The following is a 16,121-nucleotide window of genomic DNA, read 5'->3' as shown; positions in this document are numbered from 1 at the left end:
AAAACTACTAACTCAATGAGCAACTAGGGCTTCTTAAACATGAGCTGCAGACCCTCACTTTCACTGTGACCCTATTGCACTTATAGCCTATGAATACATCTGCCATTGCCCTGAGAGTATATTACACTTCCTTGTTTGTCTTTCTTCCACATTAGACTGGAAGCTCCTTGAGGACTGGTACCTTATCTTTCATGTGTTCACGTCTTCACTCCCTATCAAAACAATGGAATTGTAACAAAGCTCAACAAGTTTTTGCTGGATGAATTAATCTATGTCATCCTTTCACATCAGGCTACCAAATTGCATTTTTATTGAGTTAACAGAAGTCTTCAAACATGTCTAGTAGAAAGAATATGGGCTTCTGAAAAATGTAAAGTTATTCTAAATGTTCTATTTTGAGTTTTATTATACCATTCCGTTTATTTTCTCTCAAGGATTTATGGCTAAAGTAGTCTAGACAGCGCTGTGGACTGAATATTTGCGCCCCTCCAAACTTTATATGTTGAAGCCTGATTCCTAATATGATAGTGTTTGGAGATGGGGCCTTTGAGAGATCTTGAAGGTGGAGCCTCTGAATAGGATCTCTCTCTCTCTCTGTCTGCTCCCTGCCATACACTGAGAACACGGCCACCTGCAAGCCAAAAGAGGGCCCTCACCAGATATCAAATCTGCCAGCACCCTGATCTTGGACTTCCCAGCCTCCAGAACTGTGAGAAATAAATTTCTGTTGTTTAAGCCACCCAGTCTGTGGGACCTTGTACACAGCCTGAATAGATTAAGACAGGAAAATGGAACACGACATGAGAAAGAAAGTGGTTTGAGGTAAAACTAGCCCTCATACTTATTCTATGCAAAATCAAATTGATCCTTCATATTTGACCTAGTTATTGAAATGGAGGGGGAACAGTAAATTCCTCTAAATCCATTCTCCAGTGTTTTTAGAACTTAATCTTCTATACTTGGGTCAATAAAGCTGTGAAGGTTCAATGATTCTAGGAATAAAGAAGCAAGTAATAAGGTAGTTGTGAGGCTTTGTAGACTATAATTGAAACCCTTACTTTTTAATAGGAAAATTACTTTTACCCACATTTTTCTTTGGAGCTAAACAGACCATTGAACTGTACTTGGATCCTGCTCTTTAAAGTATGTATCAGTACTGTACACATCAGGCTTTTTGCTAAGATGGCTACACTGCACCAGTATCTAAATTGACATGTTAAGGTTGGGTTTTATATTTGAATGTCTCTTTGTAGATAATATGTTATACTGGTTGACTGACCCATACAAAAGGAAATTATTTACTTTATTTCTATTTATTTAAAATATCTTAGATACAATTTGATGGCAAACCATTTCCACTGAAAGGGAAATAGTGACATCTTGTGGAATCATCTAATTTTATCCTAAAGTCTAGTCATTAACATTTTTATTCCTCAAAATAAGTGAAATACATATTCTCTCCTTAGAGAACAAATGAACTTTTGTAAAACTAGTATATGTTATATATCACGATGTTACTTTATGGTACTAATACTAATATTTTATTCCCTTTTTAGACTAATGAGTGATGGATGAGAAATTACCTCATGACTACAATGTACACTATTTGGGTGATGGTTACACTAAAAGCCCATATTTCTGCACTACACAATATATCCATGTACCAAAACTGCATTTTTACCCCCTGAATCTATAAAAAAATTTAATTGAGATTTTTCAGTGAATGTCCAGAGCATTAAATCTAGAAAAAAGCAAAACAAAATGAAGCAAAAACTGATTACAGGATTTCAGTCTTTTTACCATTCTAGCCATTTAAACAATGCAGCCTGAATGTAGCAAGCCATATGCTATACACAGAAGTAAACATAGATATGTTTATACATAGGTGTTTATAAACCTGTGCGGTCAGACATCATGGAGGAAAGTACAACTTCATTTTATAATGTTCAAGACTTGCCCCAGATCCTCATGAATTTCAAATTTTCAAATACCTGTATAGTGTATTATTTTTTAAGTTAAATTATATACAAATATGAATAGTGACTCACAAAGTGGCCATAAATTACAGTGCTGAATGGTGGGCCGGCCTGGAGCCTGCACAGCAGCCAGTATTAATGCTCTAAGATTACTAATTGTACTATATATCCTGGAATGTGGATTATGTGAAATTAATGTGAACTGCAAATGCTAAATCAAATAAAGCCAAGGGTCTCTCCTAGATTACATGGAAGGCAGTCTTGAGAAGCAGTTCTGATCTTAGGTTTGGATTCTCACAGATCTGAGCTAGAATCCTGGTTTCACCAGCTGGGTAAAACAGGACAAGTGACTTAGTTTCATCTCAGGGACATAATTGAAATAGAGTTGTTGTATTAATTGAAAAACATGGGTAAAGCATTTTAGCAGAGTGACTAAAAAATATCACTTATTTGTTTTAGATATGGTTGTGTTACTTCCTCTGTGTTACTATTGTGAACTTTATTGCTGTGTCGCAGTTTCTTGGAGGGCATTGTTTTATACTAGTAAGAAAGGTCAGAACCACACAGCAGTTGAGAGCTTGGGATCTAGAGTCAGTTCAAAATGTGGTTCAAATCCTGGCTCAGTCACTCACTAACTGATCTTGGACAAGTGATTTAATTTCTCTGTAAGTCAGTTTCATCATTTATAAAATGGGGTCAAAATTTTCTCTTACCTCATGTGATTTTATTATGAGGATTAAATGTATTAATGCATGTAAAGCCCTTAGAGCACTGTCTGGCACAAGGCAAAATCATATAAATGTTAGCTCTTAGTATTGTGTTATTTATAATAAAATAACACGAAAACAAACAGCACTTTTGACCTACTCATCCAAATACTCTTAAGGGGTGTAGGTGGGAAAGTTGATCTAAGTTTGACTCTTAAATTATGAATAACTCAGAACAGATTATCAGAGCATTTGCTTATTCCATGGCCCCTGATCAATTTGTCTTGCTTATCCATTTATGAATACATATACTCAACTGGAATATGTAATTCATTTTTTCTTCTTATATAGATATGATCACAGCTTGAGTCTAAATTATGTTCACTGCTGGGATTCAAACATGGTTGGGTATTTCTAGCCGACTGGAAGAACAGGCCCAGCTTGAGCTTATTTGTGTAAGGGATTGAAAAGTTTCTTAGGAAATAACCCATCCTAAGAGAAAAAGAAAATTTCACAGACAAATTTGCCCAGTAACAAAGCCTGAGGCAGGTAGGTCTCTGCCACTTGAGTTTGCCCCTAGTTCAACTGGTATAGACTTATATGACTTATGTGAATCCTGAGAAGGAGGGTGCATGATTAGTCATATTTTAAAACTCCACAAGATAATGGGGTTCAAAGAAATCTTTATTTTAGAACAAATATGATGATATATAACAAAAAGCAAGGAGAAACAATAAGGAACGACAGGCTTGTCACAGACATCAAGATTCTCATGCAAACTTTTATCATCAGGACAGTAACAAGTGACAGAATGGCTTTAAAGGCAAGAGAGGCCAAAGCATGGGGTCTTCCTGAAGGAGGGAAGAGATGAGATGACATAAATGGGAGATAAAAAGTAGTGATGAAAAGGACTTAATCTTGAGTAAATGTGAGACACTCTAGAAATAATAGATACAGCTTTGAGAAAGACTAGAGATCTGTAACAGAGAAATGGAGTTAGAGCCAGAGAAATGAAATTTGTGTTTGTATTTTCCAAACTTACCAAAAAGAGGATACTTAATATATTTTGAACGAAGTAGATTAAAACAGAGAAAAAAAGGAAAAGGAGGAAGAAAAGAGACAGGTCATCTCATACCTGAATATGTGGGTAGAAAATTATGTGAGGTTTTAACAGAATGGGAGAAAATGTTTGCAATCTATCCACGTGACAAAGGGCTAATATCCAAAATCTACAAAGAACTTAAACAAATGTACAAGAACATCAAAACAACCCCATCAAAAAGTGAGCAAAGGATATGAACAGATATTTCTCAGAAGATATTTATGCAGCCAACAGACATATGAAAAAATGCTCATCATCACTGGTCATTAAAGATGTGCAAATCAAAACCACAGTGAGATACCATCTCACGCCAGTTAGAATGAAGACCATTAAAATGTCAGGAAACAACAGATGCTGGAGAGGATGTGGAGAAATAGGAATGCTTTTATGCTGTTGGTGGGAGTGTAAATTAGTTCAACCATTGTGGAAGACTGTGGCGATTCCTCAAGGATCTAGAACTAGAAATACCATTTGGCCTGGCAATCCCATTACTGGGTATATACCCAAAGGATTATAAATCATTCTACTATAAAGACACATGCACGTGTATGTTTATTGAAGCAGTATCCACAATAGCAAAGACTTAGAACCAACCCAAATGTCCATCAGTAATAGACTGGATAAAGAAAATGTGGCACATATACACCATGGAATACTATGCAGCCATGAAAAAGGATGAGTTCATGTCCTTTGCAGGGACATGGATGAAGCTGGAAACCATCATTCTCAGCAAACTATCACAAGAAGAGAAAGCCAAACATCACATGTTCTCTCTCAGAAGTGGGAGTTGAACAATGAAAACACATGGATATAGGGAGGGGAACATCACACACTGGGGCCTGTCGGGTGTTGGGAGCCTAGGAGAGGGATAACATTAGGAGAAATGCCTAATGTAGATGATGGGATGATGGGTGCAGCAAACCACCATGTCACATGTATACCTATGTAGCAAAACTGCACGTTCTGCACATGTATCCCAGAACTTAAAGTATAATTTTAAAAAAAAGAAAATGAAAATTATGTGAGGTTTTGTCATTAAAGGAACATGTTAGAGGAAATTTGAAAGCCCTTCTTATGTTTCCAACTAACTCTGTCAATGATCAACTCTATCGTTGGTTAAGTCACTTAAAATTTCTCAGACTCAATTTTCTTATTCATTCATCACTCATGCATTCATTCGACCATGATTTATTGAGCTGTTATTATTCACTAAGTTCTGTGCTAGCCCTAGAAGTGTATATGAATATTTCCTCTATTCAAGGCACTTACATTGTAGTGGAGAACACATGGAAATGAAGCAACTAAATAAGAGATGGAGCAGGCACTGAGGGAAGTTTTTGTGTAGGATGATATGCTTGGGTTAAGTTTTTGAAGGACAAGTAGGAGTAGTTTTGACAAAAAAAGGAAAAGAGCTCTCTAGGTGTGAGCAGCATGTGGAAACAAAAGGAGGCATGAAATACCATCACACATTTGGGAAACTGCCAGAAATTCTGTATAGCTGAATCCAAGGGTATGTTGGGGTAATGTCGTGAGTTTGGAACGAAAGTAGTAAATGGAAGCTAAGTCAAAAAAGACCTTGAGTATTCAGCCCATCTGCAAAATGAGGAAGTTGTACTACATGGACTTCTGTTCTGACCTCCATGGAACATTTTTCTCTCATGGATATAAAGCCCTTTCTCCTACAACATATGGAACCATTGACACTCAAGATTGGATAAAATTAGCTCCTAATTCCAATGTGACACAGGAATCTTGTCAACATACGTCTTGAGTGATCGTTTGTTCTCTGTTCGAACACCTCCAGTGATTGAGAATTCATCACCTCTTAAGATAGCGCAGACAGCGCATTTTGCTTTTTAGAAGGTAATTACTGGAACTTAAAGTCAAACATGGAAGATTGAACAATTCATTTATCTCCTCTCTTCATTTCCAAAATCCAGGTAAAATGAGTAAAAATTGCTAAACATCTACCAAGAATCTTAATGAAACTTTGGAAGCTGATTTGGAGGAATAGAGAAACTTGAAATTTAAGCCTGCCAGGGGAAATACTAACCATGGAAAAGCTCAGGTACATTTGTAATGTCAGTCTGAATATGGGAGAATTTATTAAGGAGAATTTATTTATATAAGAAGAGTCTGACACACAGATTCCCTCCCTCACCCCACGAAGCCAGGAAGCTGTTCTTCCCACCCAGGCAGAAGCACATTGGTTTACTTTCTAAAGATATTAAGTTGTGAAGATTGTGGACACTCAGACACAAGAAACAGTGGATGGTGGAGGTGAAGCACCTTTGGAAAACAAGGGGACTAAGCCAAGGTCTGTACAGTGAATACTGAACTCCTTGAATGGCCTTCTAATACACTGGCCACTATCTACCTCCTTCCCCAATTTCATCTGTGGAAATTTACCAGCCCGAGAGAAATACCTCTGATACTGACATTTGAGGCTGTCTCATAGTATTTCCTCTCCTGAAATAACCTTGTAGTGAGATCTACCATTTGCTTAACCTCATCTGCATGATGGCATTTTAGTGCCTTGCTATAGAAGATACTGTAGTGTATCACCCTGAGTCCTCTTCAGGACTGAGGTGTTAGTGTCAACTGTGTGAGTGTTAGTGGCTTATAGATTATAGCTGATTCCCTCTTAGAGAATCGCTTGCAGGTGAAGAGAGATGGCTCTCATAAGATCACACCTCTTCCCTGGAAACAGCTGAAATCTAATGACTTATAGGTATGGGATAAATAAGTCTAGCCCACTTGCTTAATTTGTACCTCTGTGAGGAGACATCCAAACCCCAGTGCTTTCCATGTGATTGTCTGTGAACTGGTTGCAACCATATTCCCATTCAGTTTCTCAACACTTTCCCCCTTAGGTGTTGATTTCAAGGGAATTCCCAGTAAACTTGCTGCACAAACTCTATTTCCCAGAAAACCAAATCTAACACACTCACTCAAGAATATGAAAGGATATTCCAGCATTTTTTATAAGAAACTCTCTAACATGAAAGACAGTCCAAATCAATGCATGGAGAATAAAGGAACTTGAAAGAGACACATAGTGTAGAGAATATTAACATTAATTGTTTAAAGAGGTAAAAATTCTGTATTCATAAAATAAAGAGCAGGATGTTATAAGAACAGAACTTTTAGAAAACAAAAAAGAGGCCCTTGGAATTCAAACTACAGTAATGAAAATGAAAACTCTGATAGACTGATTAAAAGACACATTTGTGGCACTCTCCAAAACATAGAACAAAATGAAAAGAAAGAGAATATGAAAAACAATATGAGAAAATTAGAAGATTGAGAAAGTACAACATTTGACTAATAGGAATTCTAGAAAGAGAACAAAAAACAAAACAGAAGGGCAAAATTTGCTTTCAGAAAAATCAATAAAGAAGATGAAAGGGCCGGGCTGGTGGCTCACTCCTGTAATCCCAGCACTTTGGGAGGCCGAGGTGGGTGGATCATGAGGTTAGGAGTTTGAGACCACCCTGGCCAACATAGTGAAACCCCGTCTACTAAAAATACAAAAAAATAGCCAGGTGTGGTGGTGTGCACCTGTAATCCCAGCTACTTGGGAGGCTGAGGCAGGAGAATCGTGTGAACCCGGGAGGCGGAGCTTGCAGTGAGCCGAGATCGCGCCATTGCACTCCAGCCCAGGCAACAGTGTGAGACTCCATCTCAAAAAAAAAAAAAAAAAAAAAAAAAAAAGAAGAAGATGAAAGACTTTCTAAGAACTGAAAACCAAGAGTTTCCCAAGTGCCTTGCAAAATGAATGAAAAAGTTCTACACCAATGGAAATCATTGAGAAATTTCAGACTAACAAGAAAAAAAGAGAAGTTACTGAAATCTTCTCAGAAGTGGGTAAAAAAGCAGCACGCTTGTAAGGGCTTAGGCTTCTTAACAAAGACCCTGAAAGCTGGAAAACAATAGCATAAATCAGTGTCTTCAAAATTTAGAAGTAATGTAATTTCAAATCTAGAATTCTAAGCCCAGGAATATTATCAATCAAACTTAAAGAAGAATAGATGCCCATTTGAAAAATTTAGTTCTCATACATTTATTCTGAAGAAACTACTGCAGAAAAAATGTTCCACCAAATGGAGGAATAAAACAAGAAAGAGGATACTGTAAAAGTCAAAAAGGAAGTAAAGGGAATCAGACGGACCACAGCTACATCAGGATGGAAGCCACTGAGCTGAGGACTTCAGAGAGAATTTTGCTGGGAAAAAATAGTGCTAAGAGATGGACCAGTGCATTTTATTGTATTGATTTAAGTTATGCAGCTCTCCTAGAGAGTTTGGGGATGAAATAACACAAATTACATAAGGGAAAAAACAAACAAAAAACTGTTATTAATTCTAAGGAAGACAAATCATTCTATAAGAAAATATAGTCGGCCGGGCGCGGTGGCTCACGCCTGTAATCCTAGCACTTTGGGAGGCCAAGGCAGGTGGATCACGAGGTCAGGAGATCGAGACCATCTTGGCTAACATGGTGAAACCCCGTCTCTACTAAAAATATTTAAAGAATTAGCCGGGCGTGGTGGCAGGTGCCTGTAGTCCCAGCTACTCGGGAGGCTGAGGCAGGAGAATGGCGTGAACCCGTGAGACAGAGCTTGCAGTGAGCCGAGATCGTGCCACTGCACTCCAGCCCGGGCGACAGAGCGAGACTCCATCTCAAAAAAAAAAAAAAGAAAGAAAATATACTCATAATACTTTATATGTCTCAATCATAAACTATTTACATAAAGTACATCCTGGTTATTGATTTAAGCAGAAACAGTTATTTAACTAAATTGAGAGAATGGAGAAGGAGAAGGGAGAATAATAGAGAACCAAAATCTCATTTTCTATAGAAGTCATTAGATTTAATTTTTTAAAGTAGAATATGCATGACATTTGGAAAATAGAGGGAGTACCAGGAAAGTACGTAAAATAACTCCCTAGAGGTTGCCTGCGGGGAGCAAGGATTAGGGTGGAGAGGGAGAAGATAACTGTAGTTTTTAATTACATGTTTGGCAGCATTTTTTGCCTCTGTAACCAATGTATCATTTTGGTAAGCATTTTTTAAAAGAAAGAATTTCTTTCTTATGCTGACCTAAAATTTGCCTCCCTAAGTTCTGGTCCTAATTATATTCTCCAGGGTTCTACATACAAAAATAAATAATAGTTTCTCTTCACCATGACTATAGTTTTAAGTAATTTAAATCAGAGCTCTAATTGTCCTTTTAGTTTTCGTGTATAAGGGCTAAAATCTTTCAGTTCATTCAACCATGCTTCATGTGAAATCTTTCCCTTCCCCCACCTGGTTGCTTTTCTCTGTACTCAAAAAATGTTGTCCAGAAATGAGGATGATGCTCAGGATATAATCTGGCTAATTTACAGCAAACTATCACTTCAGTCATTCTGTATAATTCATTAAAGGCAACAAAAAATCACACTGACTTTCTTAGAAGCTAAATCTCATAAACGCTTAATATTAAAAGCAAGTCTTTTCCATGCATATAACGTTTAAGTCACCTATCCTATTGGTAGGATTTGCTTTCTGGGTCATTTTTTGTCTTGGTGAAGGACCTTATATTTTTCTCTGTTAAAGTATGTTTTATTAAAGTCACTTTATTACCAAGTTGAAAAGAAAATATATTTCACTGTTATTCACAGAAGATATTAGCTGTCTCCTCCAAATTTGTGTCACTCATAAATTTGATAAGTATGCTTTCAATTTGTTATTGAATAAAAATAGCGAACAACACCAATCCTAGCAAGGCCGAGCCCTTCAGCCACCAGAACACACGTTTCAAGTTAACAACCATCTGTTAGCCAGCTTTACGTTGCAGGTTGTTCAACCGTTATAAGTTCATCAAATCTGGCCCTGAGCCAGATACACCAAACAGATGACAGTCCTCTATTTTAACCATTTTTTAACCTAGTCATTCAGAAGATAAAATAATATAATTAAATCCATTACTTTCTTTACTGATATGCATTATTATAAAACAAGCAGTTATCAGCCTTCCTACTTCACTAGATGTTCAAAGGGATGTCATTTGGCTTGTCTTATAGTGACAGACCTGGGATGCAAATGTGGATTTTGGCTCCTGACTTCTAGCCCTATTCTTCATTCTTCAGAAGTAGGTCAGCGTCTTGAGATTTATCATCACCATCATCTTAATGTGAGGCTGTAAACTAATAAACTAACCATTTTTAGCCTTCTTTTCCTTTCTTTCTTTTTTTTTTTTTTTTTTTTTTGAGATGGAGTCACTCTTGTAGCCCAGGCTCAAGTCCAATGGCGCAACCTCCACCTTCTGGGTTCAAGCGATTCTCCTGCCTCAGCCTCCCAAGTAGCTGGGATTACAGGCACCCGCCACCATGCCCAGCTAATTTTTGAATTTTTAGTAGAGACGAGTCACCATGTTGGCGAGGCTGGTCTAGAACTCCTGACCTCTGGCGATCTGCCCACCTCAGCCTCCCAAAGTGCTGAGATTATAGGCGTGAGCCACAGCACCTGGCCTTTAGTCTTATTTTCATACCCTGGATATGTGAGAGCTCAGTCCTGGAGGTCATGCCATGGATTTTTAAACTGCAGTGGGCAAACCCTGCCCTCCTCAGGCCCAGCCATTCCCATTGCTTTCTGACAACTGACTGAGGGTACAGCTTTAAGCCTTCTGATATTCCTAGGCAAAGAGTCTGTGCTTTGACATTTGCATTTATCTCATTATGTTTGATTGGCATATTGAGATCCATAAACTTGTGGTTAATATATTGCCACGGATTCTTAATTAAGCTGGTTGTGCAAAAAATGCATTAGAGTCTCCAGAGAAATGTATCATCTTTGCCAGTCGTTCGCTTTGAATTTGCCTTGCTGCCCCAGTGGCATAGCATTGGTGCTACAGGGAGGGTTGGGGTCTCAACATAACAGCCATAGGCTTCTAAAACCTGGTGCTGCTATTTCAGTTAGGAGTAGGGAGATGGTTACAACAGAAAGGGGAGACAAGCAGAATATCTAAGTTCATATTCCCCATGGGCAAATGAAACCAAAGAACAAAATATGTGACAGGCAAAGCTGCCAGTTGTCATACTCCAAGGAATTACTAAACATTAATATGCTTACTTTCTACTTATTTTTTCTATTAGTATTTTAATGAAATTGATACTTTAGGAAGCTGAGACAGAAAGGTCTTTACTGAATCAAAGTTATTTATAAACACACCCCAGGTCCCTATGTGCTAGAAGCAGTGGTTTTCAGTTTCATTGCCCAAACCAGCACCATCAGCATCACCTTTGAACCTAATAGAAATGCAAATTTTCAAGTCCTACCCCAGAAATATTTAATCAGAAACTTTAAATACAGAGCCCTGGAAGTTTGTGCTTTACTAAGCCTTCCAGGTGATTGTCATGGACAGATAAGTTTGAGAACCACTGCTGTAAAGAAACTACTCAGCTTTTTGAAGGTGGGAACCTTTCAAAGGTGATTGAGTTTCAAAGCAAAGCAAAAACAACTCGTTAACACTGGTGAGCATACTTACTGGCTCACTTTTCCCCATTCTGCCTGCTTGTCTGTCATCATGTTAGCATCCCCTGCATGAACAACGCCACAAGGACTCCAGTGTTCATCAGATGTCCTCCGGAGTTCCCTTCAGGAATCAGCATTCCTACAGGAGAAGCATGATGCATTCCCCCTCACCCATGATTCTTACCTGCCCAGGAACACCTACCTTTGCCTTCAGCCTTCTTCTTTCTACCACATGGCCATGAGCCTTAGGAGGAAATGAAGTTTATTAACTCCAGACACTGTGTATTCATCTCTTTCCCATCTTTCCTCCCTGTCCTGTTCAGGATTCCTTCAGGCATCCCTTTATGGCCTGACTTCAGCAGGAAGCTGCTGTTTAAATGTGGGTCATGCAACGAGTAGTGTGCCGCTGGGAGCTATGCTACTCTGCTTACTTTTTACCCTGTTGATTTCAAATGATCCCACTCTTAATTTTGTTCCAAACCTCTAGGTGATGCTTCCCTGGCACACAATGCCTGAGACAGCTCAACTCTGCCATGCCTTCTGAGAATCTGTTAAATACGGAGAATGAGTATCGGGCTTTAGTCCAAGAAGGATTTAGGGACATTTTCCTTATTTGTCATATACACAAAATATCCCTATGGCATGCACCCCTGCACGGTAATTTCTTTAGTAGGTATTTGGGTACTTGCTGTAACAAATGTATTTAAATCTTTTTGATCTGTGGATTCCTAGGTTGTTTTCCTTTTGTTATTCACTCAGTGTGCCTAACCTTTGCCAAACAACTGCAGAGCTATGTCCTGGCCACAGGTTTTATTTGCTGCCTTTAGTCATTTTCAATTGCTTCATAGAAGAAAATATGAGGGTAGAAGTCAATGGAAAGCAGGTTTAGGTAAGCTCCATTTGGTCTATACATATTGCCAAGAATCCAGCATGTACTTGAAGCAAGGAAGGGATTTCTGTTCTGATTTGGAACACTATAAATCAAATAACTAAGGTTCAGCCACCCCCAAGACTGCAGACATGGTTCCCTCCCAATATTTATTGCTAAATGTCAGAACTTACAAATGCCAACTTGAGTATGCTGCCTGCATCTGGAAAATTATTTCTGGTTTGTCAGAAAATCCAGGGGCTGCTTTTGTTTAGTGCTGTTCAGTTCTTGTTTCTGGGCTGTTTGAATGACAATCTTCTCATAGCATATCCTGTCAGAAAGGATGAGAGTCACCTGGAGAAGCTGTAGACCTCATATTGCATGATACTTGTCTCCATAAATGCCAACTGACAAGCATCTCTACAGAGGTGCCAACATTTAAATATTTCAAAGATAGAGGTAGTGAGTGAGGAGATGTTTTCACAGCCATCTGGTATTGTTACTTGAGTTGTTACTTTCTGTGAGTGAGAAAATGATGCATTTGATGCCTACTTAGTGAACATCCCCTATGCAACAGACAATCTGATGGGCACAGCAGACACCAATCCTGCCCTCAAGAAGCTTATATCTTTTAGTACCCTTTGGGAATAATAAAGGCAGACTCCTTTTTTAGTCACTTTGATTCTACCCTCTCCTTCCAGGTATCAAAGCAGCTTACACTGTGCTTGTTGACAAACACACTGAAGTACTCAGAGGTGACAGAGCTTTTCTAAGCAGCTCCACTTTGCACTGAGCTCTATCGGAAGGAATTATATTGTCATAGCAGCACAGCTGTTGGCAAGGCACCTACAACTCTTAATTGATCATGACGAATACAATCACTAAAGTTAAGGATATACTTTTCAGTAGACTAAGACTTTTCTAAAAATTTTATAACAACAGATCATCAATTTAGATTAGAGCAATATAAACATAATGCAGAACCACATATAATCTCTTTCCCCAGAAAAGCATTATACTTTTGTGTAACTGTATAAATATAACCATTTATAAACATGAAATATGAACTATTATAAGTATATGCTTTTGAATCCAGTTTCTTTTTTTTCTGAGAAAAAAGAAACTAGATTCAAAACCATTTTATATTGTTGTATAATATACCATTATTTGGACAAGCCATTTTTTTTAACCATTCTCCTAGATTAGGACATTTAATCTGTTCCTAATTTTCTTTTCTTTTTTTTCTTGAGACAGAGTCTCGCTCTCTCACCCAGGCTGGAGTGCAGTGGCACCATCTTGGCTTACTGCAACCTCCACCTCCCAGGTTCAAGCGATTCTCCTGCCTCAGCCTCCTGAGCAGCTGGGACTACAGGAGCGTGCCACCAAGCCTGGCTAATTTTTGTATTTTTAGTAGAGACCGGGTTTCCATGTTGTCCAGGCTGGTCTCAAACTCCTGACTTCAGGTGATCCACACGCCTCGGCCTCCCAAAGTGCTGGGATTACAGGCATGAGCCACTGTGCCCGGCCTCTAACTTTCATTAGTTTGAATACCCCTATAACTTACATTCTTCTACATGATCTTTATCTTCGTTCCTTACTATTTCTTTAGGATAATTACCTTGAAGCAGTTGTATACTTAGGTCAAATCTCAAGAAGACTTTTAAGTCTTTTGGTTACACAATGGAAAAATATTTTCTAGAAATGTTATATCAATTTATATTTTCATCAGAAATGTTTAAGAGCACCTATGGAGACTAAGATTTTTTATATTTAAATGAAATACTAAAACATCTTGTAAGTCAAAGAATATATAGGTTTTCTAAGCATGCTTCCTTCCAAATGACATTTTTAACATTATTCTTTGTGCATGTATAGAATATATGATATACGAACTGCACTACAATAAGACAAATGATTTCCAGAACAGTAATTTTGACCTTATAAATGGACTATGAAAGCTATGATTTTAGTCATAGCAATATGTTCCTTGATTCCCCTTCTTTGCTTTTAAAGCACCCTGTTTCTCCTTTGGAGAATAAGGTCTCTGATTCCTTATAATTCCAAAAGGCTTTCATTCAAACTACCATACCTTCGTCTACACACAAGAGGTAGAGAATATTACCCAAGGCCGGCCATTTCCAATATGGTCACATGATTCTGCTAAAGCCAATTAGAGTATTTTCTAAAGCTTTTCACTAGAGCTGACAGGGACTCCAAAAAATATGTGTCTGGGCTGAGAGAAGCCATCTTGACCGGCACATTGTGAGAGTTCACCTGCAGAATGAGGTCAAATAGGGACAAGTAGAACAGTGAGCGAGTACCCTAATAATAATGTCTGATTTCCAGGATGAGCTACACCTGAAGTTGGCTTCCTTCCTGGAGTTCTAAGTTTCATGAGACAATAATTAATATTTAGTTCAAATTGGCTGTGAATTTTTTTGATACTCTCAAGCAAAAGAACCCATTTGAATAGGCAGCTATAACCTGTTCCATAGAGATAAAGGAGATATAAAATCTTAAGCCAAGTCAGAACTATATTGAGTGAACTGTGGTTCAGGGGGTTGGTGAAAGAATATATAGTATCATTTTGAACAAAACTACTTATCTAAAGAGTGGAACCAATTCTCAGGTTGAAGAAAATGAAAGACCTTGTAGAAATGTACTCATTAGGTCTTACACACTACATCCATGCTTCTCTGTAGATATAAAGTAAGGAAACTCCTACAGATACTATATCACGTTAGTTACTAAAGAGGGAAGGATCAAATGAGTAGAAAGCAACCTTCTTCACTTCACTAAGTTAGCTTAGTTAGATGAAATTAATATATGCATGTTTCTTGTTGCTTGACTACAATCTTCAAAAGTGATTAAAGTAGGCTGCTTCTCTGTAGCATGTTAAATGGGCCTCTTTAGGACATAAATTATATATAGGACTATATAAGGTCAACATGTTTACCCCATTTAGACTCCATTTGATGTTGTGATGCATTCTTTGAAGGTATGCAATAGGTAAAACATCACAGGGTAATGGAAATAGCACTGAACTGAAAGCCAGAAGACCTTGTATAAGTCCAGCCTTTAGCCACAGGTAGTCATGCAACTTTGATCTAATAATTTACCTCTCTGAGTTCCATTTTATTTATTGATACAACAAGAAATTTAAACTTCACAGGCTGTAGCACTAACAGTCAAAGATTCATATGTTCAAAATATAACATTTCAAAATAAGGAATTAGTGTTTTCTCGGGTATATTAGTCCATTATCATGCTGCTATGAAGAACTCCCTGAGACTGGACAATTTATAAAGAAAAGAGGTTTAATTGACTCACAGTTCTGCAGGGCAAAGGAGGCCTCAGGAAATTTACATTCAAGGCGGAAAGAAAAGCAAACACATCCTTCTTCACATGGCAGCAGGAAAGAGAAGAATGGGTGCCGAGCAAAGAGAGAAGCCCCTTATAAAACCATCAGATCTTGTGGGAACTCACTCACTATCACAAGAATAGCATGGGGGAAACAGCCCTCATGATTCAGTTACCCCGCACTGGGTCCTTTCCAGCACACATGGGGATTATGGAAACTACAATTTAAGATGAGATTTGGGTGGGGACACAGCCAAACCACCATATCATGTGAAAACTATTCTTTCTTCAATCACCACTTTGGTAAATCCCCTGAGCTCTCTAGACAGAAATATGACACATCTAAATACTCAAGATGGTTGAAAGTAAAAACTAGAAAAAGAATTCCAGACAAACACAGGAAACTGGTGTACCTATATTAATAACATTATTAAACATATAAGTACAATTTAACACATTGCGATAAAGTACATGTATTATACCCACTATACAGATCAAGAAAGAGAATTTCAGGTGGCACAATCAGGCCCCACCTGAAACACACCAAGTGTCTTTGACTGCTCACAGCGTTTTTCCTCCCTCTCTGGAAT

At 38.1% G+C, this 16,121-nt stretch overlaps 1 long non-coding RNA gene across 1 annotated transcript in view; it reads right to left on the bottom strand.

The window, feature by feature from the left end:
• LOC129523975 (uncharacterized) overlaps positions 1-15,657 on the bottom strand; it is a 51,810-nt gene extending 36,153 nt beyond the window's left edge. Inside the window, exons 1-3 of the long non-coding RNA XR_008667611.2 lie at positions 15,502-15,657; positions 12,366-12,502; positions 11,506-11,547 (exon numbers count right to left, since the gene is read on the bottom strand). This is a non-coding gene — a long non-coding RNA (uncharacterized lncRNA). The remainder of the gene's footprint in view (positions 1-11,505; positions 11,548-12,365; positions 12,503-15,501) is intronic.
• Positions 15,658-16,121: the final 464 nt, after the last annotated feature.

The sequence above is a fragment of the Gorilla gorilla genome, chromosome 7 (assembly GCF_029281585.2).
Source record: "Gorilla gorilla gorilla isolate KB3781 chromosome 7, NHGRI_mGorGor1-v2.1_pri, whole genome shotgun sequence".
Classification (NCBI taxonomy): Eukaryota; Metazoa; Chordata; class Mammalia; order Primates; family Hominidae; genus Gorilla; species Gorilla gorilla.
This window is presented reverse-complemented; position numbering and strand designations above follow the sequence as displayed.